Source organism: Artibeus jamaicensis, unplaced genomic scaffold, assembly GCF_021234435.1.
Source record: "Artibeus jamaicensis isolate MK-2021 breed Jamaican fruit bat unplaced genomic scaffold, CSHL_Jam_final contig_936, whole genome shotgun sequence".
Classification (NCBI taxonomy): Eukaryota; Metazoa; Chordata; class Mammalia; order Chiroptera; family Phyllostomidae; genus Artibeus; species Artibeus jamaicensis.
In genome coordinates, this window is record NW_026522017.1 from 939,121 (window position 1) to 966,723 (window position 27,603).

The following is a 27,603-nucleotide window of genomic DNA, read 5'->3' on the forward strand; positions in this document are numbered from 1 at the left end:
GACTCAATATGCCTACCTTGAAAGGGACTGAGGCATCATTTGTCTATGTACAAAGTTTCTTGTATCTTCTTCAATAAATGTCTCTATTTTTTACATTACATATTACATGGCTGGATACCTTCTGGAAAGATCTCATATTAACAATGGCTGGACTTTTTCTGGACATACCAGAAAAAGGTATGTCATTTTCAATTGCATTCAAAATGATCAAGCAAGTAGAGCAATGGATCTGCATCAGATTTTGCATTAAACTTGAATATTTCTCTATGGCAACTATTCAGATAATTCAGAAAGCTGCAGCTATGGGCAACTGGTGATTGGCAGCTTCATCATGACAATGTGCCCACTTATGCATCACGTCTTATGCAAAATTTTCTGACAAAACATCAAATCACCGAGGTGACTCAGCCCCCTAAATCCCAGATTTGGTGCCCTGCAACTTCCAGCTTTCCCAAAACTAAAATCATCTTTGAAAAGGAAGACATTTCAGACCACTGATCAGATTCAGGAAAATACAATTGGGCAGCTAATGGAATTTGGGAGAACTGTATGAGGTCCCAAGGTATTACTTTAAAGGGGACTGAGGTGTCATTGTCCTATGTACAACGTTTCTTGTTATCTTCTTCAGTAATGGCTCTATTTTTCATAGTACATGGCCGGACACCTTCTGGACAGACCTCATATAATTTTCCTGTGTTTCGATTCTTTCACTTAATGCAATTTTATTGAGGCTAATCTGTACTACAGCATGATTCACTACTTCATTCCTCTTTAATGGCTGAATGTCCCATAGTGTGGATATTTTAAATCCATTTCTCTGTTGATGAACATTTTGGTTGTTCCATATTTTGACTATTATGAATAGTTCTGTTTTTGTTTATCCATTCACCTATTAATGGACTGTTTTTTCCCACATTGTGGCTACTATGAATAGTGCTGCCATAAACAGTCACGTAAAAAAGTATTTGTTTGAGTACTGTTTTCACTACTTTAGAATATATCTGAAAAGTGGAAGTGCTGAGTTATATGATAATTCTGTTTCACTTTTTCAGGAACTGCCAAAATGTTTCCTCAGCTGCTGGAACATTTTCTAATGTCAACAGAAACTTACTGTATTTCTTGGATTATGAGACGCACTCCTCCCACCCCCCAAATTTGTGAAGGATAATGGTTGTTAATGCTGCTGTTGAGTTCTGTTTACATTTACATTACATTGGTGAAATATTATGTTATTTATGTTATTAAATATTTTAGCACATTTTTTACTTCAAAAAATTTTTCCCTAATTTCCTCCTCTACAACCTAGGTGTGTCTTATGGTTCAAAAAATACTGTACATATGGGAGGTTCCTATTTCTTCACATACTCAGCAATGATCACTTCTTACATTTTTTTATGGTCATCCGAGTGGGTATGCAGTGGTATCTTGCTGTGGTTTTGATTTGCATTGCCTTGAAAACTAAATGATATTGAGCATTTTTGCATGCTTATTAGCTATTGATATATCTTTAGACGTATGTCTATCCAGATCCTTTGTCCATTTTTCAATTGGCTTTTTTTGTTTTACACTGAGTTGTAACAGGTCTTTATTCGAGACAAGTTCCTTATCATGTATTTAATTTGAAAATATTTTCTCCCAACTTTTAGCCAAAATGGAGGCATACTTGGATACACTTTGCCTCCTCACACAACCAAAAGAATGACAACAAATTTAAAAACAAAAAAATTAGCAGAACTGCCAGAAAACCGAGCTGTATGGAAGTCCAACAACCAAGGAGTTAAACAAGAGACGTTCATCCGACTGGCAGGAGAGGTGGAGACAGGCAGCCAGGGTGGAAAGGACTCTCAGCAAGGTAGTGAGGACCAGGCAGTCCCACATTTGCATGTGGATAAACTGGAAAGAACAACTGGGAAGCAAGACAGATGGAGAAACCCAGGGCTCCAGTGCAGGGAAATCAAGCCTAAAAACCTCTGATTGAAAATATCTGTGAGGGTTGAGGCGGCAGGGGAAACTCCCAGTCTCATAGGAGAGTTTATTGGAGAGACCCACAGGGTCCTAGAACAAACATAAAAACACCCTCCTGGGAATCAGCATAAGAAGGGCCCAGTTTGCTTGTGGGTAGTGGAGCAAGTGACTGAAACCCCACAAAGAGCTGAGCAAGTGGCATTGTTCCCTCTTGGACCCCTTCCCCACATATAGCCCCACAACACAGCAATGTGGGTTGCCCCACCCTGGCATATACCTAAGGCTCTGACCCTTACTATGTAATGAGTGAGCCGAAACAAAAAAATACAGCCCAAATGAAAGAACGAATCAAAGCTCCAGAAAATATACAACAAAGTGACGAAGAGACAGCCAACCTATCAGATGCAGAGTTCAAAACAGTGGTAATCTGGATGCTCACAAAAATGGTTGAGTATGATTAAAAAATAGAGGAAAAAGTGAAGGCTATGAAAAATGAAATAAAAGAAAATGTAAAGGGGGCCCTGGCTGGTGTAGCTCAGTGGAATGAGCCTGCACACCAAAAGATCGCGGTTCAATTCCCGGTCAGGGCACATGCCTGGGTTGCAGGCCAGTTCCCAGCAGGGGACACATAAGAGGCAACCATACATTGATATTTCCCTCCTTCTCTACTTCCTTTCCCCTCTAAAGATAAATAAATAAAATATTTTAAAAAAAAGAAGCATAAATGCTAAGTACAAAATAGACAGGGCATGGTTAAGAATGGTATGGGAAATGGAGAAGCCAAAGAACTTATGTGTATAACCCATGGACATGAACTATGGTGGGGGAATGCAGGTCAGGGAAGGGGTATGAGGCAGAGGGGACTAAAGGGGAGAAAAAATGGAACAACTATAATAGCATAATTAATAATATATACTGAAAAAATAAAGTATTTTCTCCCATTTAGTAGGCCATCTTTTCACCTTCTTGATAACGTCTTTGGAAGTACAGAAATTTTTAATGTTGATGAAATCCAATTCACCTACTTTTTTTTTAATTGCTAATGTCTAAGAAAAGTATAAAACCATTTCCAAAAGTAACTGTTCCATTTTACATGTCCACCAGCAGTATTTGAGAGTTTTACTTTTGCAAATCCTAAGCAACATTTAGAATTTACATTTTTTAACCTTAACAAGATTATTGAGTGTGAAAGGGTCTCATTTCGATTCATTTGCATTTTCCTGTTGTCCAGTGATGTTGAGTATATTATCATGTGCTTATTTACCCAGTCATACACCTTTTTTTGTGATATGCCTATGCAAAAACAGATCATTTGTCTTCTCATTAATGAGTTATAAAAGTACTTTTTATATCCTGGATTGCCTTTTCATTTTTTAATGGTGTGTTCAAAGAACAAAATTTTTACATTTTGATTTCCAAAAACCAATTTATATTTTCTCTTATGGTTCATGCTTTTTGAGTATTACAAACTTAAGAATCATTTTCCCTTTTCAAATTAACACTTTTCTCTTATATTTTTCCCCTAAATTTATATTTAGGTTTACATTTAAGTCTATGATTCATTTTGAGTTAATTTTTCCTTATGATGTAAAGTATGATCTAATAATTTTCTCCCATATAAATAGCCAGTTGTGTCCACATCATTTATTGAAAAAATTCTCCATTCCTTCACTGAAAATTAGCCAGTTATGTATATTTAGGTTCATTTAAGGCTGAATTCAGTTCCTTTTATCCGTAGGCTTATTATTTCACAAGTAACAAGTTATCTTGATTGTAGTGACTATTTCCAAAGTCTTGAAATCACTATGAATAAGTCTTCCTACTCTGTTTATCACTTAAAAAATTTTTTTGCCTACTCTTGCTTTTTTCTGCATTTCCATATAAATTTTAGACTTACCTTGCCATGTTCTACCAAAACAGTAAAGTTTTGGTTAAGATTGTGTTGCATATATTAATCAATTTGGTTATAAGTGACACCTGAATAATCTTGAATGATCCAATCCAAGAACATGATATAACTCCCTATTGATTCAGTTGATCTTTAAATTCTCTCATCCATATTTTGTACATTTTTTAAAAGAATTTATTTATTTATTTATTTATTTATTTATTTATTTATTTATTTATTTATAGACGGAGTATGGGAGGAAGAAAGAGAGGCAGAAAAACACTGATGTGTGAAAGATACATCAATCGGTTGCCTCTCACACACTCCCAACTGGGGGCTTGGCCAGCAACCGAGGTATCTGCTCTGAGAGGGAACTGAATTGGTGAACTTTTGGTTCACAGGCCAGCACTCTATCTACTGAGCCCCACCAGCGAAGGCCATGTTTTGTAGTTTTAAGGCTAGATGTTGTAGATATTTTCTGTTTTACTTACTCTTAAGTATTGTCTTTTTTGGCTCAATTATAAATGAAATTTTTTAAAAATCTTCCAATTGTTTGCTCCTAAAATAGAACTGACTTTTGTATCTTAACTCTGTATTCTATAATATTGTTAAAATCTTTTCCTTTGTTCTGGTTGTTTTGCAGACTTCTTAGATTTTTCTAGTAAAGAATCTTACAACCCAAGAGCATGGACATCTTCATTTGTTCCTCTATGAAATTTATGCACATTATTGCATTATTATTACTATTATTTCATAACTTAATGCAATGCCTAGTACATTGGTACAATATAGAATGCAAGGAGTTAAAGTGGTCATTTTTTCCAAGTTTTCAGAATTGTGGGGCAAAATATTCATACTTTCACCACTAAATATAATGCTAATTTAGAGTTTTCAGTAGAAATATCTTATCAGCTCAAGAAGTTCTCTGTTGTTCATAGTTTGCTGAGTTTGATCATAAACATGTACTGAATTTCATCAATTGTTTTTTCTCACATTGAAAATGATTTTTTTTCTGTTTTATTTTATTAACACAGTAAATCGGCATTGATAAGGTATTAAATGAGAAGGTATTAATCTAGCCTTGAATCCCTGGACTAAATCTTCTTTGTTCATGATATATTACCCTTTATATACATAGTTTAATTTAAAATGCTCTTACTTCATGAAATATTTTTGTATTTAAATTTATGAGGGATACTGGTACGTAAATGTCTTTTCTGTAATGTCTCTGTAACATCTGGTATTAGGGCTATGCTTACCTAATTATATTGGGCAGTGTTCTCTGTGTCCTGAAAAGATTATGAACATTTAGCATTAGGATTTCCAAGATTTTTTTTTCTTGTATGAAGTTCGGCAAGCTACTTTCTTAAAATTCATCCATCTTACATGTTACTGAATTTGATACACTAAGTTGAAAAATATTCTTTTACTACCTTTTTATGTCCATTTTAGTGAAAAACCCTTTTTATTCTTTACGTTGGTGGTTTTTAATTCTTTTTCTCTGATCATCTAGGTAAGTGCATATCAATTTTGTTTCTTTTTTATTTATTTTTATATATATATATTTTTTTTCTTTTTAAGATTTTATTTATTTATTTCTAGAGAAACGGGAAGGGAAGGAGAGAAAGAGAAGGAGACAAACATCTATGTAGGGTTGCCTCTCATGCCCCCTACTGGGGATCCGGACCGAAACCCATGCATGTGCGCTGACTGGGAATTGAACCACAACCCTTTGGTTTACAGACCCATGCTCAATCCACTGAGCTACACCAGCCAGGGTTGTTTGTTTTTTAAAAATTAGCTTTTGGTTTTGTTTTATTTTTTTCTTTTTTGGTCTAGGTTTCTGTGGTTAACTTCTGTAATCTTATTCTTTCCTAGCTCTACTTACTTTAGATTTACTTTTCTTTTTCTACCTTCTCAGTGTGGAATTCAAATGACTGACTCTAGAACTTTCTTATTTTCTAATTTAAGGGATTAAATCTGTGTTGCCTCCGTAAGCACTGATTCATCTGCTTGCCCCAAATTTTGATATATTGTATTTTTGCCATTATTCACTTTGAAGTATTTTCTAATTTCCCTAGTGATTTCTTTTTTACCCTATGATTTTTTGGGAGTATGTTGTTAAATTTCAAAATATTTGATATTTTCCTATCTTATTGTTACTAGTTTTGTTTTAATTCCGGGGGCTAAGAAAACATATTCTAAATAATTTCACTCCTTTTGAATTTGTGGATTTGTTTTATATTCCATCATATGACCTATATTTGGTACCATACCATATACATACAAAATATGTGTTTGGCAGTTTGGGGGTCTACAATATTTGTTACATCAAGGCCACTCATAGTAGCATTGTTCAAATCTATATCTTTACTGATTTTTTTCTAGGTGTTCTATTAGTTACTGAGAAGTTTTTTAAATCTCCTGTTATTGTGGAAGCATAAATTTCTCACTTGAATTTTCTTGATTTCTGCTTCCTGTATATTAAATTTCTGTTAAATACTCAGATATTTCTAATTTTGTTTTCCTAAAATGTCCTTGTTTGCCCTAAAATGTCCTTTTATCATTATAACATATTCTTTTTTTATCTCTGCTAATAATCTCTATCTTGAAAGTTTTTTCCCTGAGATTAATATAGTTATTTATTGGTTTTCATACTTACTAATTAATTGTCTGGTATAGTTTTGTCCATTCATTTACTTTCAACATATATGTGTGTCTTGATATCTAAAGGGTATCTCTTGTAAGCAGTTCATAGTTTGGTCTTCCTTTTTTATCTACTTGGATAATCTCTGACTTTTAATTGCAATGTTTAGACCTTTAACATTTAATATAATTATTATCACTAGATTTCATTCAATCACTTATTTTCTTTTTGTTCACTCTACTGTTGTATTGCTATTACTCTTTCCTTCATACCATTAAAAATATAATTTAAATAATTTTTAGTTTAATGCTTCTATTGGCTTTTGAGTTATATCTCTTCATATTTTTTCAGTAGTTTCTGTAAGGAACATAATATACATCTCCAATCTTTTAGAATTCAACCATAATACATTTTGAATTCAACCATAATACATTTGAATACATAATACATTTACATTTTTCATGTAAAATATAGACACCTCTCAAGCACATATGTTCCATTAATCATGTATCCTAGCAGTTTTATATATTTATTTTATCACCCACATATTTATTACATCTGCATACACTGAAAATTCCAAAGGACAATGTTATAATTTTACTTGAAACATCCATATGTCCTTGTAAAATACTTGAGAGGATAAAAAACGTTTTTAAATTTTTTATCCAGATACTTACCATTTCTGATGCTCTTCAGTTGCTCCCGAAGATCCAAGTTTTCTGTTAATATTCTTTTCCCCTTTGAAGAACTTCCATCACTGTATCTTGTGGGGCAGGTCTGCTGGAGACAAATTTCTCTTAGTAATAACATTTATAAAATTGTCTTGATTTTGCCATCATTTCTGAAGAATATTTTCACTGGGCACAGCATTTTGGCATTTGAATCATTGTTTTGTCCTATCTGCCTTCATGATTTTCTCATTATCTTAGGGTTTCATATTATAAAGTGATAAGGCATAGTTTTCCTCAAATAGCCCTCAGGGTTCTAAACTGTACTTTAAGATGCCTCATCCCTTGATTTTCTGTTAAATCCAATCTATCAGTCTTCTAATTCTGGCTCTCCCTTACTATCTACTTTCTTCATTCATAAGCTATCAGTGTTGGAATGGTTAGAACTACTGACTTACAAGTTGATGTTTTATAATTCAACCAAGAGATCAGAGCTCCTTGGCAATACTTTAATTCTCCCAGAGGACCATTCCAAGTAAAAATATGCATGAAGGAGAGATATACATTAAGGCAGAAAAAAAGCAACTATACAAGATATCAAAAACTAGCCTCCTTCTACAAAGCACTATGTCAGATTCTTTTAAAGTACATAGTATTTACCTTTTAAATAAGTTCAAAGGTAAAAGTTTCAATTTTTAAAAGTAGAGAACAGATCAAATTAGATAGTTATAATTTCAGGGGTAATTTCACCAATTAGATAGAAGACAACTGTGCAGTCTTTCTGAAGTTATGAGAGCCTTATCAGATTCATGAGTTATCATGAATCAGTGAACATGAACTCTATTCCTCAAGGATACTTAAGATATTGGCTAAACTAGTAGAAACACAGTGTTCACTTAGTCTTAATAAATAATCTGATTTATGTCTTTGAGATCAAAGGCCAGAAGTGCTTATGCTAATTACCTTCCAGCATGTATTTTCCCTGCTAATGGCCACATCTCATGGATATGTGATTTGTAATCATAAGAGCAAATTCTTTTATAGAACAATTAATGGTAATTTACATAATATTGTTAAACTACTCTTACAATGGTTCTCTTGGTAGCTGCCCAATGATACAGCCATGCTATCAGAATCCAAAGTGAACTGAAAATTCTTCAACTCATGTTCATCCCAGAAATGCTTTTCAAGTTTTATTAAAATTATTGTTTTCATAGTATAGTCACCATTACTATTTCATTTTCCATATAAACATTTTATATTTTTGGATGATATAAAAATAGTTCTCCAGTGGCAAGAAAGTAGTAATTTTGCTTAAAAATATAAGACTGCTCATAATTAATTCAAAAATCAGGATTTATGGTACACATTTCCAAAAATAAAGATGAACTGGTATAGCAACTGTGAATATACTTAAAGATTATAATTGAGATAATTAACTATCCTGCTAGTTAAATACACACACTGTAACCTAAACACTAGTTCCAAGGGATCACATTCTACATAAACAATATTCAACAACTGTCAATAGTATCTACTTTTCATTTCCTATAATTCTCTCAATTGAGAAACATAAACACATAAAAATAGAATTGTATGCTTTCATTAAAATATAAAAGATAGAAACTTGATAACACTGCATCCTGTACAGCATCCTGGATTCCTAGAATTCTCGTGGAAATACACATTTGCCAGTGAGATTATCCAAACAGAGTAAAGGTTATGCATGGATAAGCAGTACCTACTCTATTCTTGTGGAGGAAGGGAAGTGTTATAGCTTTCTGATGCCTCCCATTGCTTAAGATTCTGGGGAGATTTTGACCTCATATAAGTATACAACACATACCTAGCAAATTTCTGTGAGTTTAATGGAAGGCAGGTGAGTTGGCATGTCAAATGCCAAGCTTTGTCTAAACCCAGGCCCCAGACTTCGTTGAAGGTTCTCTCAATATACCTGCAACCACATTTGTATTTGCGAAGTCCTTACATTAAATACAGCTTAAGGATCATAATCACCAATCAATTTCTCCACAGTCCATTTTTTGATCCTTGGTGAGTTATCAATTAGCCAGCAATAATGAAGTGTATTCTGTATATTTTGTAATTGGAGATCATGGATCCTGATACATATATAGGAATAAATTTACTGCATAGAGTTTGTTCCTTTTGAGCATCATCAAGGACTTAGGGCTTTTTACAGATTCAACTGGTTGCAGTTATTATAATCATGGTCTTCTTTTTCATGTTTTAAGTATCAAAATTTAGCCAATGAAGGGTCTTTGAAGCTAAAATCTTTGCCAATATTTCCAGACATCTTGGAAAGTATTCCTGCTTTCTCACAATAATACATTCCAGAGCACTATTATTTTTCCTGACTGCAAACATGAAAGCAGTATTCTCCAAAAAATTCTGGCTCATTGCAGTAGACAATAGTATTTGCAGAAAGCCAACAGACAAAACATTTGAACTCAGATGGCTTTAGTTTTCTCTCTAAAATGTATTTTAGGACACACTGAGCACCCAGGGCTCCTTGGAAAAAACTGTTCATTTTAAGTTTGGGAAAAAATATACAAGACAAGCATAAAATATCTGTAAGAAAGAGACTTTATTTATTTATTGTTGGAGACAGGGAAGGGAGAGAGAAAGAGCAAGAAACATTGACTGGTTGCCTCTCATAGGCACCCTGACCAGGGACCAAACCTGCAACCTAGGTACGTGTCCTGACATTTTGCTTTGCAGAATGATGCCAAACCACCTGAACCACACTGGCAGGGCAAGCATAAAATGTCTCGTAAAGAAAAAAAAAATGAAATGCTCAAAAAAAGAGATTCCAATAAACAAATTTATCAAAAGAAGTGTAACTCTTGCATACTTGAAATGACAAATCATTGTCGAAAGATTAAAGAAATTAAAGAAAGAAATTAAATACCCACAAACTGAAAACATATGATCGCACAAAATCTTGTACATGAATGGTCATAAAAACATGTCACAATAGCCAAGACATGGAAACAACCTGTCCATCAATTGATCACTTAATGAACAAAATACAGTATAATCCATACATTGGGATTTTATTTGGTCATAAAAAACATATAGTAATACATGTTTCTACAAGGTGAACCTGAAAAACATTAAGTAAAAAAATACCCATATTCCTATGATCCCATTTATATGGAGTGTCTAGAAGAAACAAATCCATGGAGACAGAAATCAGTTAGCCTAGCACTGGGATGGTGGAGATAAGGAAAGGAGCAGGAATTGGAATGAGCGGTAATTTCATTTTAGGGTTTGAAAAATGTTCTAAAGTTAGATAGTAGTGATGGTTGTACAATTCTAAACATATTAAAACCCTTTAAACTCTACATATTAAGTGGGTTTATTTTATGAAATTTGAAATATATTTCAATAAAGCTATGAAAAATATATAATCTGAGTTTAATGAGAAAACAAGACAATTATAAAACATGAAAACTTAATTTTAAAGAAACTCTATAAAACAACTAGATTATACACTTCAAAAATGTTGTTTTTCATAAAAGATAAAGAAAAGCTACGGAAGTAGTCCAGATTTTAAAGAGACACAAGACATGAAAATTAAGCCCTGGCTGGTGTAGCTCAGTGGATTGAGCACAGGTCTGTGAACCAGAGGATCGAGGTTCCATTCCCAGTCAGGGCACATGCCTGGGCTGCAGGCAGGTTCCCTGCAGGCCAGTTCCCAGCAGTGGATGCACTAGAGGCAACCATACATTGATGTTTCTCTCCCTCTCTCCTTGCCCTCTAAAGATAAATAAAATCTTTTAAAAAAAGACATGAAAATTAATGGAGTGTGCAACCATATATGAGAAAAATAACTGTTATAAAGAACATTGGGACAGAAGTGACAAATTTTGAAAGAGAACTATATATTATTACATAGCATTACTGTGTCAATAATGAATTTCCTGAGTTTCATAATTATATTGTAGTAATGTAAGAGCATATCCTTGTTTTCACAAGATAAACATTGAAATAAAAGTAAAGGGTCATGGTGCCTGCAGTTATTCTTAAATAGTCCAGCAACTTAATAATAATAATAATAATAATAATAATAATACAGTAACAACGTACATGTGCATAGAGAGATAAAGCAAATGTGAAAATGCTAACAGTTATGAACTGAGGTAAAAGGCACAGAAGAGAAAATTCTTTCCTAAATTAAACTTTACACTTTTTTAAAATCAAATACTTATTATTTGAACAATAAGAACTTATTTTTTTGTTTTTCTATAGTCAATTTTATCAAGTTCATTTTTACTATCATGGTTAAAAAATATTTCCCTTTCTTAGATAATGCAGGAATTCATTCATGTTTGTTTCTAGTGTATACATGGTTTCATTTTGTACATTCCTATTTTAACACTTCAATTTGAAATTTATTCTGGTGTATGGTGTGAGAAACATTTCATTTACAGCTTTCCCTATATATCTGTCTAGTTTATCCCAATAATACTTGTTTAAAAGCCTGTTTTTTCCTCAGTGACTGTAAATGCTGTTTTTAGTCATATGCTTGGGACTAATTATGAAATTTTTATTGTATTTCAGTGGGCTGGAACTACTATTTCTATCATAGCAAGTGTATTATATTGATATATCTTAACATCTGGAAATGATAGTCTCCCTCATTTCTCTTCTTTTTCAGAATTTCATGGTTACTCTAATTTTTCTGGTTCTTCCTAATAAACTTTATAAAGCACTTTTTCTTGTTACAAACAAACAAAAAACCCAGAGGGTATTTGTATTGAGGGTATAAATTTAAATTTATAAATTAAGAAAAAGCAAAAAAAATTAGATGGTGTATATCCAAAAATCATAATCATATGCCTTTCTATTGGTTCATGTCTTCTTTCGTATCTTTCTGAGGGTATTATATTTTACCTCATGTGGTTTTAAGTACTTTGTATTGTTTATGCCTAGATCTTTTTTGCTGCATTTTTTCTTGCTATTGAAAATTTAGTCTTTTTAAAGTTTTGTCTCTGCTTATTGGTGTTTATTTGGTATTGTTTTTATCTTTATTTTTTCCCATCACCATTCAGTCCCCTTATATACCTCTGACCCCTGCAATCACCACACTGTTGTCCATGTCCATGAGTCCTTTCTCACTTTTGCTTGATTCCTCATATGTGATGTTAATTTTATGTTTAGTTTATAACCTTGTATTTGAATTCTCTCTTTTTATTAAATATCCATTTATCCATTTAGTTTACCTCTTGGGAGTTTTGGGATATGAAATGACACCATCTGCAAATAGAAATAGTTTACCTCTTTTTCTCTCCAATATTTATGCCCATAAATTCTTTGTGTTGTCTAAAATTTGCATGGCAATATTAGGGATCGTTTTCTTTTCCTCCAATTACTGGTGATGCTATTGTTTTCCTATTGACAAAGGCATTTAACAGAGGAAATTAGATGAATACAAAATTGCAGGAAGGGCCGGAGGAACAGATTCTATAAAAGACATTAAAAATGACTCTCAGAACAAAATCACTGAACGTCTTGAACCTGGTGGCTAGTAGCAATAGCCAAGAGGAGCAGAAAGATAGTCCTCATTCACCTCTGCCTTCCAAATTTTGCAGGAAGGCATCTTATTAGAGAGACCTAATGCGTATCCAGAACCTTAGCAGCAAGAGCTTCAGAAAATGCAATTCTTAGCTTCTCAGTCTCTTCAGTACAAGAAGGCACAATAGAATGTAATTTAATAAATGCTGAATGAGGCAAACAACTCTTAATTCTTTGACTTTAGAGTTGATTTGATTCCTCAATCGGAAACAGAAAAAATTTGTATGCATTAGCAAACTATTCTCCATTTCTATACAAGATATGAGGAAGTGAGTTCAAGGTAAATAATGTGATAGCAACATAAATAAAACATTATAAAGGAAAAACCTTTCCAGTTATGGAATTATGAAACCTAAGAAAGTCCATCTCAAGAGACAGTAAAATATGATCAAGTAAATATTTTTCTGGGATAATGAAGGTAAAGTTTTATCTAAAATGATGTAGAGAAAAATGATTCTCTAGATTTCCTGAAACAATTTAATTATTTCCCATTCTTTTTATATTTATGAACATATCACTCAATAGAGAATATAAGAAAATATTATTAGTTTTTCCAAATGAAGGCTCCAATTATCTCTGTCTACCAGTGTCGTTCCATACATCTAGTTAGAATACAAATCAAGCTACTAATTTTATTTTTGACATATTATCTCAGTTTATTCAAATACCAGCCCAATCACACATGGTTCAAGACATTCAAATAATGAAACAGAAATAAACAGATGTTAGATATTGCTCTTCAAACACTATAGCCAGTGATGCCACACTCACCTATGATCTCGCTGACATAAAGCCACATCCACATCTCAGTGGCCACCAAAACATTCAACAGAGCTGTTTGAAGCTACCAGTTTGAGCATTATTAACTAATTCTTTTCAAGCTCTGAATAGCTACAGGTATTTCAGCAGGCATTGGAAGAACAAGTTAAACCTTGGCATGGTGCCAAAATGTGGTCAATTGGAGTTTCAAGTAAGTCACAGCAGTGTTAAACTATTACCTTTAGTACAGAAAGTTCTATAATCCCTGTTCACTTGTTGGTCTATTTCTATTTAGCAACACCAGAATCTAAAACCTTTTATTAAATTATGAATCATGCCTAAATTTCCTCTTCAGAAAATTCTACATGTGGGCAGTTAATAGTTGACAGCAATCTTTCAAATTCTTTATTTACTCTTGTTCAGAAAAATCCAGTGGCTATGTATGGCTTACAGTGCAAGCCCTTTCTTTAAAAAATTGTATTACCTGAGAGGCAGATTTTTACAACCAGTAAAAATATTTTATACCATCTATTTGCTGCTTCTGTCGATATTTTTAAACTAATGTGACTTGAGTGTGGCCTGAAACTGATAAACAAATCAAACCTTTACATATACACAATGGAATTCTATGCTGCAGAAAGAAAGAAGGAGCTACTACCATTTGCAACAACATGGATGGAACTGGAAAGCATTATGCTGAGTGAAATAGGCCAGGTGCTGAAAGACAAATACCATATGATCTCACCTTTAACAGGAAGCTAAACAACAAAACAAACAAGCAAGCAGGAAAAAAAAAAAGACAAAAAACAAAGACACTGAAATAGAGAACAAGGGGACAGTGACCAGAGGGGAGAAGGAAGGGAAGTTAAGGGGAAAAAGGGGGAGGGATTTGGAGGAACAAATAGGAAGGACACAGGGACGAGAACTAAGGGGGGGTGGAAATGGGAGGGAGGTGGGGAGCAAGGGGCGGGGGAGGCTGGGATGGGAAAAATAGACAAAAAACTGTACTTGAAAAATAACTAAATAAAATTTAAAAAAAAAAGAAAGAAAGAAAAAAAACAAAAAAAACAAAAAACAAAACAAGTTTTAAGATCCTTTTTCCTTCTAATTCATATACCTCTGTTTTAGGTTATATTACTTCATTACATTTGTCATCAGGGTGTGAATAAAATGTGAATTAATTGTGTATGTATGTTCTTTGATTTTCGTCTAAGAAATAAACACATCATTATACAAAACAATTCTAAGCTTTCTTCTTCCTGCAAATACTTAGGAAACACTAAGAATGAATAATGTTTAGTAAACTTACTGACAATACTTGTGACTTATTCTCTGTGATGCTTCACAGCTATTTGGTTCCATATATGTGCATAGTCCTGTTCAATTGTTTTATTTTATTTCTTCTAAATGATAACAGTAGACCTTAAATATTTTTCATCCAAGTGGAAAAATTAAAAATATACAGTCATTAGAACTGAGTCCTTCAAGGCAAATCCATAGAGACAGAAATTAGATTAGAGGTTACCAGTGTCTGGGGGAGTGGGGAGTTACTGCTAAATGGTTAGAGTTTCTGTTTGTGGTGATAAAAAACATTTAGAAACAGCAGATGGTTGCACAACAATGTGAAACTTAAAACTGGTGAAAATTATAAAACTTATGGATATGTTTACTACAATTTTATAAAATGTTCAGAGTGGTAAATTTTATGCTATATATATTTAAACACAGTCTTTCAAAAGTGGTCATTCATTTACAAGAAGGGTACCTCAGTTGAAAATTGTTACATTTAGTTAACTAAAAAGTAAATATTTAATATATCGTAGCCTCAGATCTCCATTTCTGAGCTAAATTTTACCTGAGAATTTCAGATAATTCATTCCAAGTATGCTAGATAAATCTTTAAACTAAAATAAATATAGTAAAGCTCTTCAATTTTAGCCGAGTCTCATTACTGAGAATGAAACACCGAACAACTAAAACCCAAGAGAGACTCAGAATACTGAAAGAAAATGGGTGTCGGTGCTTAGGGGACAGAAGTCCTGTACTGCGCTGACTGGTAAGCTTCAATAGTGATATGACGTATAGATAATTATATGTAACCATGGCCTGAAAACCAGTAAAATATAAAATCTGAGGTAAAAAAAATTCTCAAGAAAGAAGGCAATTTTAACTTCTGAATATATACATAGCTCCCCTCATTTTAGAGATAAGAGAGGAAACTAAACCAACTTCTTCTCTAATTTTAAGTACTCTTTAAAAGACTGCAACACAGCATGATGGTATTTTGTAATAAAGCAATTCCTTAAAAATATTCTTAGCATTCTTTGTAGCTATGTTTTTGCTAATTATATGTAGAAGTCTAATAACATAAAATAGATCTTTAAAAAAAGGCAAATGATCATTCACTCTTTTTCATAGTATCAAAGACAAGACAGAAAAATCCAAAAGAAACTGTGTCTCTTGTTAATTTTATTTCCCCTTTGTTGCTAAATTTTATTTCTGATTTCACATCTATCTTCAAACATGTAGCAGGACAAAATAAACCTATAAAACAATGAATATCACACATTGGGACAATAGAGTCATTCAAGAAAATTGTAGTTTCATAACAAATGTTATTTGAGCACAGATGACCTCATTCTTAATTCAGAGGTTTAATTTTTACCACTTCTAGGTTAGCATAACATTTAGAACCATAAAAACAAGTACTTTTGTGGATGCTTTTCTGTCCCTCCCTTTTGGGGAATTATGAAGGCTATATCAAGTTACTTCCAAGTACAAGAGAAACAACAAATGCTGTATTGTTTACATCTCCACCTAGTGGTATAAATTGCTGTTCTGTACAGTATTAAAAAATAAATACTTAAAATATAAAAACTCAAAATGGTTATCTAGCAAAAATTAAAACTAAAACTTTATAGTTAAGAGAGATATTATTAGATTTTCTAGGATTACTAATAGGTTATCTAGTCTCATGCTATTGCAGCTAGAAAATGAAATGTTATATCAGGAACTATATGAAGCCAATAGGGAAAAAAAATCCTACGAGAGTATTTTCTTAGAGCATCTATTTTACTTAATGCTATGTATTAAGGCAAACACATTTCTGAAATAAAATGCTTATTAGGGGTATTTCAGTTTGAAAAGCACAGGATTTAAACCTCTCATTCTATAGAAAAAGAACCTGATGACCCGAGCAATTAAATGACTTGCATGAGTTTACTCAAGCAAATAGTGATAGAAAGATATCAATAATGCAGAAGTTTTATGCCCTTTCCATTACACAATACAAACCAATCTAATAAAACACAAAGCACTACCCCAAATGCCAAACTGCTATGCACTAGGGGGTTTTTTTGCATATAGAATTTTTAGATTTTTTATTTTAATACTCAGAATTTTCCTTTCACTTCATATAGCACATTTACCACCTAAAGCTAACTCAAAATCCTATTCTACATTCTTTTATAATATTTGTTTAAAATTATAAGATTAAATTGACTTTCTCAGAAGTAGTTACATAAATTTTAACACATGTACAGATTCATGTAACTACCACCACAGTCAGGACACAGAATTCTCCTATCACTACCCTCCACCCCCAAAGTCCCTTGTACTGTACCACTGTAGTCATACATACCCACAATTCCTAGACCTTGACAACCACTGAACTGTTTTCTACTAATATAGTTTTGTCTTTTGAAATGTAGTTTACAAAGAGAATCATACAAAATGTAACTTCTTTTCTTTATTTAATTACTGTTCAAGTACAGTTTTCTGTCTTTTACTCCCATACCAGCCCACCCCCCCATGCTCCCCACCTCCCTCCCATTTCCAGCCCCCTTAGTTCTTGTCCACGTGTCCTTTATACTTGTTCCTGTAAACCCTCCTTCCCCTTTTCCCCTGAAATTCTCTCCCCTCTCCCCTCTGATCCCTGTCAGCCTGTTCTGTATTTCAGTGTCTTTGGTTATATTTTGCTTGCTTGTTTGTTTTTTTTGTTTAGCTTCCTGTTAAAGGTGAGATCATATGGTATTTGTCTTTCACCTCCCGGCTTATTTCACTCAGCATAATGCTTTCCAGTTCCATCCATGTTGTTGCAAAGGGTAGGAGCTCCTTCTTTCTTTCTGCTGCATAGAATTCCATTGTGTAAATGTACCATAGTTTTTGGATCCATTCATTTACTGATGGGTACCTAGGTTGCTTCCAACTCTTGGCTATTGTAAATTGTGCTGCTATGAACACTGGGGTGCATAGGTTCTTTCGGATTGGTGTTTCAGGGTTCTCAGGATAAAAATGTAACTTCTTGAGAATAGCTTCATTTCAGCATGTTGCCTTTTAGATTCATTCAAGCTGTTTCATGCATCAATACTTCATTCCTTTTTATTCTAGAATAGCATTCCATTGTATATATTATATGGCATTGTGTATAATGTAAAGAGAATACTGGAGTTTGTTTATATACTCATCCATTGAGGAACTTTTCATTTGTTTCCAGTTTGGGGTGATTATGAACAGTAAATCCATTAGCATTTTTATTAGGTTCTTTCTAATTTTTATGTATCACTTTCACTTTTAAAATTTTTCTCATTGATGGATTTTAGAGAAAGAGAGAAACACTGATTTGTTGTTCCACTTACTTATGCATTCATTGGGTGATTCTTGCATGTGGTCTGACCAGTGATAAAACCTACAACCTTGGTGTATTGGGATGACACTCCAACCAACGAGGCTACGCAGGCATGGCTCTTTTTAATTTTTACATGTTGATGGCTTACTATTAAAAGTCTTTCATTAGTCAGATATTTATACAGAAAGTGACCAAAAAATGCAACTTTCGTAAAGTAAAAATGTAAATACTTTTTTCCAAAAATTTTATTTATTTATGTTTAGAAAGAGAGAAAGGGAGGGAGAAAAAGAAGGAGAGAAACATCAGTGAGTGGTCCTCTTGTGCTCTCTACTGAGGACCTGGACAACAACCCAGGCATGTGCTCTGGCTGGGAATCAAACTCGTGACCCTTGGGTTTGCAGGCCAGCACTCAATCCACTGAGCTACACCAGCCAGGACTAAATAGTTTCAATGCCAAAATAACATCATAAGTATTTTGGAATTACCATTGAGAAGACAATTATTTTGAGGTGGGGATGGTTGGGGTTGGGGGCTATGGTGGGGTGAAAATAGAGACAACTGTACTTTAACAACAATAATAAATAAATAAATAAATAAATAAATAAATAAATAGATGTAAAATTATGTATTCCAAAAAAATTTTTAAAAGACAATTATTTTGGCTTCTGGCCAAGATGGAGACATACGTAGATATGCTTCACTTCCTCATACAACCAAAAAAGAATAACAACGAATTTGAAAACAAAAAAACAAACAGAACTGCCAGAAAATTGAACTGTATAGATGTTCAGCAGACAAGGAGTTAAAGAAGAAACTTTATCCAGACCGGTAGGAAGGGCAGAGACAGGAAGCTAGGGTACAGAGGATCTGCACAGCAAGGCGGCAGCTGTTAGACTAAGTGGCTCCACATTTGTGTGTGGATAATCCTAGAGAAATAACTGGAGAGTGAGACAGACCACACAACCCAGTGTTACAGTTACAGAAAAATAAAGCATCAAACCTCTGGCTATAAAAACCGGCAGGGGTTGCAGAGGAGGAAGAAACTGCCAGTCTCACAGGAGAATCCATTGGTGGGGCCCATGCAGTCCTAGAACATACATAAGCCCACCCACCCAAAAAGCAACACCAGGGAAGCACCCCAAAGGGTGCAATTCACTTTAGGGCATTAGGAGAATTGACTGGAAGTGGGGAGCGAGCTGATAAAGTGGCATTGTTTCCTCTCTGACCATTCCCCCACATACAGCACCACAAGGCAGTGAAGTAGGTTGCCCTACCCTGGCAAATACCTAAGGTTCCATACAACATAAACAGTGCTCCAAGACAAAGAAATATGGCCAAAATGAAAGAACAAACCAAAACTCCAGAAAAGGAGCTTAAAAGACCAAAAGATAGCCAATCTATCAGATGCAGAGTTCAAAACACTGGTAATCTGGATGCTCATAGAAATGACTGAGTATGGTTGCAAAATAAAGAAAGTAGTGAAGGCTATACAAAGTGAAACAAAGAAAAATATACAGGAACCAACAGTGAAAGTAAGGAAACCAGGACTCATACCAATGATTTGGAACAAAATGAAGAAATAAACATCCAACCAGAACAGAATGAAGAAACAAGAATGAAAAAAAAGGATGAGGCTTAGGAACCTCTGGGACAACTTTAAATATTCCAACATGTGAATCATAGGGGTACCAGAAAGAGAAGAGGGAGAGCAAGAAATTGAAAACTAATTTGAAAAAACAATGAAGGAGAACTTCCACAATCTGGCAAAGGAAATAGACATACAAGTCCAGGAACCTCAGACAATCCCAAAGTTGGACTTGAGGAGGAACACACCAAGATACACCATAATTAAATTATCCAAGATTAAAAGTAAAGAGAAAATCTTAAAAGCAGCAAGAGAAAAGAAGACAGTTACCTACAAAGGAGTTCCCATAAGACTACCAGCTGATTTCTCAAAAGAAACCTTACAGGCAAGAAGGAGCTGGAAAAAAGTATTCAAAGCATGAAAGGCAAGGACCTACATCCAAGATTACTCTGTCCAGCAAGTCTATCATTTAAAATGGAAGGGCAGATAGAATGTTTCCCAGATAATGTCAAGATAAAGGAGTTCCTCACCACCAAGCCTTTATCATATGAAATGTTAAAGAGACTTATCTAAGAAATAGAAGAAGATAAAAAACTATGAACAGTAAAATTACAATAAACTCACAACTATCAACAACTGAACCTGAAAGAATAAAAACAAACTACGGAAATAACTAGAACAGGAACAGAATCATAGAAATGATGAGCACATGGAAGGTTATCAGTGGGGATCGGGAGGGGGAACAGTGGGGAAAAAGGTACAGGGAATAAGAAGCATAATTGGTAGGTATGAAATAGACAGGGGGAGGTTAATAATAGTATAGGAAATGGAGAAATTTATATGTACAATACATGGACATGAACTAAGGGGTGGGGAATACTGGAGGGAATGAGAGTAGCAGTATATGGATGGGTATAAAAGGGAGAAAAAAATGGGACAACTAAATAGCACAATCAATAAAATGCACTTTAAAAAAATAAGACAATTATTTCTACGGAAATATGGGGAAAGTCAAATAGAAAGATGGAATAAACTTCATTAAACATGGGCATTTATCATAAATACTTAAAAACTATGGAAGAAAATGGCAAATAATTGGGCCACTATTCCCTTTTCCTCTGCACATGGCTTATATCCATAAATCAATCAGACACACTTTGGTATACAGCCTTGATGTGGCCTCAGAACGCTCAAGGCATAGCTCTAGGCTGCCACTACCACATAATCAGAGCTGGGGCTCCAGTAACAACAAATTTTGCATCTCTGGTTTAGGGTTAATTATCTCAACAAACTACAATATCTTTAAAATTATTTTAGCTTTAGGAAAAAATAATGATGTGTAGCATTCTTTTTTTAAAGCTAAGTATAGTCGACATACAATATTATATTAGTTACAGGTATACAATATAGTGAGTCAACATTTGTATACCTTATGATGTGATCACCATCAGAGTAACTATCCGTTGCCAGGCAAAATTAATATATGACTGACTGCATTCCCTGTGTTGCAAATTACATCTTATAACTGAGAATTTGTAATCCCCTCCACCTTTTTCACTACCCCCTCGCCCGTCCCCTCTGGCAACCATCAGTTTGTTTTCTATATCTATGAGTCTGTTTCTGTTTTATTCTGGTTGTTTATTTTTTTAAGATTCTACATATATGTGTAAAATTATATGGTATTTGTCTGTCTCTGACTTATTTCCCACAGCATAACACCGTCTAGGACCACCCATGTTGTTGCAAATGGCAATATTTCACTTTTTATGACTCAGTAATATTCCATTTTGTGTATATGTGCATGTATCTCACATCTTTTTTCATCTATTGGACATCTAGGTTGCTTCTGTATCTTGGTTTTTGTAAATAATGCTGCAATAAATATAAGAAAGCACCTATCTTTTCAAATTCATGTTTTTGTTTTCTTTAGATAAATACCCAGAAGTGAAATTGCTGGGTTGTATGGTAGATCTATTTTTAAGTTTTGAGGAACCATCATACTATTTTCCATGGTGGCTACATCAATTTGCAACTCCACCGACAATGTGCAATAGTTCCCTTTTCTCCACATCTTCACCAATTCTTGTTGTTCGTGATCTGTAGCATTCTTAATCCTAGGCCTGTTACCTTACAAATTTGTGATTTTTCACAAGACAGAATATGAGAAAGACTGATGGGCACAGTTCTGGTACTAACCATTAGTACTAGCCATTTACCAATACAAAAACATACTTTTGCTTGTATGTGTCTTCCAAAGCATACAAGCAAAAGGAGCTTGATCTTAGAATAAGGAGGAAGAAGAAGAGGAAGATGGTTATAGTCACTTAAGTAACTGTTAAAATCATATTGGTCACCCATTATATTAAGCTAATTCTTCCAGTTAATATCTAGCACTGATTTAATGATAAGTCTGTGTTTCATGTCTTCATACTACCTATTTGTTAAACATCAGTGTTAGATTCTGATATTGTAAGTACATATTTGGACTCCCTATGTTTGAAACACATTAAAAAAGTAGACACAATTTTAGGTGAGGTTGTGGGTAAAATGGTGGCATAGGAGTACCCAGTTTTCCCATCCTTACAAAAAGGTCAAGGATTTGGACAGCTATCCATGCACGAAATGAACTCGGCAAAATCTCTGAAGTGCACTAAGGAAGTTTTAGCAACACAGTGGAATAAAACAAACAATAATCACGCAAGAAGAGAATGAAAACAAATTTCATTTTGCCTACATCATTCCATCCCCCAAGCACCAAGAAGGAACTTCCCAGATAGAAAGAGTTACTCTCACCAGGAAAGAAAGAGCAGGGTGAGCCAGTAGCTTTTCCATCATCTTGGGACACTGCATGAAGGTACTGCTTCAGTTTCAACCTGCCCAGACCAGCAAACCTGATATCTATAGAGACAGCTAAGTGTAAGGAAGAAGAGCAGAGGCTATTACTAATACATAAGCAGCAGGAGTGACGCAGGTTCACAGAGAACTGCTCTGCAGTCAAACTCAGCAGATTTTACCACCAATAAAGCTGAAAGCCAGCAGTCTCCAAGGATCTCCCCATATTACCATATTCTGTTCCCCACAAATTAGCTAACAATAGCCCACTGTACATGCACAAGTATATGACACTACATTTCTGAGTCCCTCTCCCTGTCCTTTGACAGCCTAGTAGCACAACCACAGGCAACTTGGACTTCTGCAGCTATGTGACCCACCTTCATGACCTAGACCCAAATGGCTTACCCACACTGCTGTGTTTAGGACTAGCCCCTCCAGTTATGCACCTGCACGCCACTGGTCTGACACCTATCAACAGCCTCCAGTGTAGTCCTCAACCTGGGAGAATACATGCATTTATAGATGAGCACACAGGTAGCAAGGGCCCTACAGCAGCTTGTGGGAAAAGTTCAGACCCTGCCTGTCACTAGCTGGCACCATGGCACCTGTAGTAAGCCACTCCAGCTGTGCGCCTATATATCCCCAGCCCAAATCCTATGATCAGCCTCCACTAGAATGTACACAACCAGCATAAGAGTGGGAAGCCATAGGAGAGTGCACTGACAGACCTTCTGCAGTTGCCAGTAGGCCTATAATTGGCCCTAACCCTTGCTACCTGCCCTGACTCCATCACTGTGTGTATGTTTACAACTGGTCCCACCACTACAGAAACACATACAGCTGACCCTGCAGCCAAGTGTGTGCATACCACTGGCTCCAGTGTCCATCACTGCCTGCCCTGGTCCCTAGATGCCAGACCTGGAAAGCCAATGAGAATTCCAACAGCCCTTGCTGCCACTGTAGACCCTCTATAGTGCTCAGCAGGACAACACAGTTGTCAATGCTATGGACCCCAGTGGCCTGAACTAAAGAGATATCATGCCCTTGCTGGACTTTGTACTGCTATATATCCTATACTTGTCACCCTGCACAACCAGTACCAAGGTTACAACATGATCCAAAATGCTCCTACCAACAGGTAAAAGGCTTCCCTTAACCAAAGTCAGTCTGTAATATCTGGAAGAGGTGACTGCTTCTCCAAATAAGTGGATACCTTCACAAGGCTACAGGGATCATGAAAAATAAGGGGGAAATGTCTCCACCAGAGGAATACAATAAACTTCCAGTAACTGGTCCCAAAGAAATGGAGATCCAGAAATTACCCAACAAAGAATTCAAAATAATCGTTACACAGATGCTCAGAGAGCTACAAAAGAACATAAATAAACAATTTTACCTCTACATGAAAACAAAAGAACAAAATGAAAAGTTCAATATATAAATACAAAACACAAAAAGTACCAAACAAAAATTTGGGAGCCAAATAATACATTGACTGCATTGAAGAATTTAGTACAGACCTTCACCAGTAGTCTTGAACAAGCAGAACATACATCTAAGAAGACAGATCAACAGAAATGTTCTAATCACAGAAGCAAAAATAACAGAATGAAAAGGAATGAAGAAACCCTATGGTAATCATGGGACATCACCAAATAAAATAATCACTGGAGTGCATCACTGGAGTCCTAAAAGGGGAAGATAGGGAAAATGGGGTGAAAGCTTACTTAAAGAAATAATGAATACAAACTTCTCAAATCTGGGGAGATATTTGGACATCCAAGTTCACAATGCTAAATTTCAATACAATATAATTTTCTTCAAGACAATAATAAAAAAATGGCCAAAGCCAAAGACAAAGAGAATTTTAAAAGCAGTAAGAGCAAAAAATGCTTTCATACAAGGGAACCCATGTAAAACTATCAATGGATTTCTCAGCATAGACCTTGTAAGCCAGAAGAGAATGAGATGATATACTCAAAGTACTAAAAGAAAGAAACTGCCAACCATGAAACTTCACTCAGTAAATTTGCCCTTCAGAATTGAAGTCGAAATAAAGACTTTCCCTAGTAAACAAAAACTGAGGGAATTCATCACCACTAATCATGCCTAAGAAGAAATGCTGAAGGGAGTTCTTCAACCTGAAAAAAAATTAAAAAGAAAGAAGGATACATGCTACCTAGTTACATGAAAACACTGGAACATATACAGCACACTGGAAAAAGTAAGCATATAGCCAGATTCAGAATATCCTAATACTGCAATATGGGGATGTGTCAACTACTTAACTCTAGTATAAAGATTAAAGTACTAAAAACAGTTACAGCTTTGACAATTTGTTGTCAAATTTCTGAGTTAAATAAACTGTTATATACATAAGATATTTTTATGTGAGCTTCATGGTAACCATATAGTAAAAACCTACAATTGAAACACAAAAAAATAAAGAGAAGGTACTCAAAGCATAACACTACAGAAAACCATAAATCCACAAAAAACAGGCAGCAAGGGAAAAAAAGAATAATTGAACTAAATAACAGCCAGAAAACAATATGATGACACTAATAAGACCTTAGCTATCAATAATTATTTTGAATGTAAAAACTGAATTCTCCAATCAAAAGCCATAGAGGGTCTGGATGAACAAAATACAAGATCCAACTATGTGCTACCAATAAGAGACTCAGTTTAGCTTGAAGGACACAAAGAGACTCAAAGATAAGGGATGGCAAAAGATATACCATGCAAGTGGAAACCAAAAGACAGCAGGTTAGTTATATCAGACAAAATAGGTTTTAACCCAAAAACTTTAATAAGAGACAAAGATGGTCATTACATAATGAGGAGGAAGTTAATTGATCAAGAAGATATAAAATCATAAATATACTCATATATGCCCTCAATATCAGAGCACTTATATATATTAAGCAAATACTACAGGTCTCTATGAAGAAATAAAAGGTATATAATAGCAGGGAACTTCAACAGCCCATTTTCAACAACAGATCATCCAAACAGAAAATCTGAAATAAAACACTGGACTTGAAGCAAACTTTAGACCAAGTGGAATTAACAGATATTTACAAAAAATTCCTTCCAATAGCAACAGAATACAAATTATTCTAAAACACAAAGGAAACATTTTGTGCTTTATACAGGATACTTTCATATGATAGGTCACAAAACAAGTCTCAACAAATTTTAGATTGAAATCATACCAAATATCTTTTCTGACCACAATGGTATGAAACTAGAAATCAGTCACAGTAGGAAAGCTGAAATATTCACAAGTATGTGAAGACGAAATAATATGTTCCATGGGTCAAAGAATAAATCAAAAGGCAAATCAAGAAATATCTTGAAACAATATGGGACCATATCAAAACCTGGGGGCCCTAGCTATGTACTTCAGTTGGTTAAAGTGTCAACCCAAATACCAAGGTTGCCTGTTTAATCCCCAGTTGGAGCACATACGAGAAGGAACCAATGGCATAAATAGTTAAAACAACAAATCAGTGTTATCTCTCTTTCTCTCTTTCTCCTCCTCTCTCTCTAAAATCAATAGATAAAAATTTAAAATATATATTTTTAAAATCGTATGGGATGCTGCAAAAACAGTTCAAAGTAGGACGTTCATGGAGATGAACACATTAAGAAACAAGGTGGATCTAAAAATAACAACCACCAAAAAATCCTTAAACCTTTAACCTGAAAGAAATACAAAACAAAAAACAAACTAAGCACAAAGGGGGCAAAAGGAAGAAAATAACAAGTATTAGAGCAGAAATAAATGAAATAAGGACAAGAAAAATAATATAAATGGTCAATGAAACAAAGGGATTTTCTTAAAGATAAAACTGACAAAACCTTAGCTAGATTAACTTAGTGTGTGGAAAAACGGGAACTACTGTTCTCCGTTGGTGGGAGTGTAAATTGGTCTAGCTGCTATAGCAATCAGCATGGGGGTTCCTCAAAAATTAAAAATAGAACTACTATATGATCCTGCAATCCCATTTCTGGGTATTTAACTGAAGGAAAGAAAAACAGGATCTAGAACAAATACTTGCACCCCTAATAGTGCATTGTAGCACTATTCACAATAGCCAAGATAGGGCAACTTGAAATTTTATTATTTTGTATGTCCTTATACTGCCTGTATGAGATGTTTTTTCATATCTGAGATGAACCTTCAGGAGCATAATTGAACACCACTGGTGTTCTGGGGCAAAGAGCTGTTAAGTGAAATTGATTCTGGGCAGGTAACAGATGCACTACAACTTTAGTGGAACGTTTTCTAGCTATTCCAAAACAGAGGTCATTCTTATAGGGCTATTGATATTGACACTAAATGGAGTGCTTCATCAGCCTCTTAATGACTTAAGTGCTTAATTTGGAATAGAGAAACAATATTTTTAAAGATTTTATTCATTTATCTTTAGAGGGGAAGGGAAGGAGAAAGGGAGAGAAATATCAATGTATGGTGGCCTCTCTTGTGTCCCTCGCTGGGAACTGGCCTACAACCCAGGCCCTGACTGGGAATGGAACTATGATCCTTTGGATTGCAGGCCCCGCTCAATCCACTGAGCCACACCAGCCAGGGCACAATATTTTTTTTTTAAGTGTTTTTTCTTGCAACTAGAAGCTATTTCCCATTTTAACAGAACTCCAATAATAGTACATAGGCATGTCAGGTTGCATCTGTGTAATATCTGTGCCATATCTGAGACTTCTATTTTCTACCCTCTATGCTACTTATTCTCTGTATCTTCTCCCTCCTTCTCCTCCTTCCACTACCCTGTTGCTAACCCTCCATGAGATCTTCATTTCTATGGTTCTGCTCCTGATCTAGCTGTCCTCGTACTTTGCTTTTGTTTTAGGTGTGGTTGTTAATAACTGTAAGTTTGCTGTCCTTTCACTGTTCATATTTTTATCTTCTTTTCTTAGATAAGTCCGTTTAACATTTCATATAATAAGGGCTTGGTGACGATGAACTCCTTGAACTTGACATTATATGAGAAGCGCTGTATCTGC

General features: G+C 34.7%; 1 protein-coding gene across 19 annotated transcripts in view; it reads right to left on the reverse strand.

Moving 5' to 3' along the window:
* Window positions 1-27,603, reverse strand: part of BAZ2B (bromodomain adjacent to zinc finger domain 2B) — a 372,986-nt gene that overhangs the window by 314,346 nt on the left and 31,037 nt on the right. For 17 of the 19 annotated variants that reach the window (XM_053655133.1, XM_053655147.1, XM_053655146.1 and 14 more), the window contains one exon: window positions 7,178-7,280. The gene's annotated coding sequence lies outside the window, so the exon portion shown is untranslated. The remainder of the gene's footprint in view (window positions 1-7,177; window positions 7,281-27,603) is intronic. The other 2 variants (XM_053655131.1, XM_053655132.1) reach the window with 1 other exon arrangement.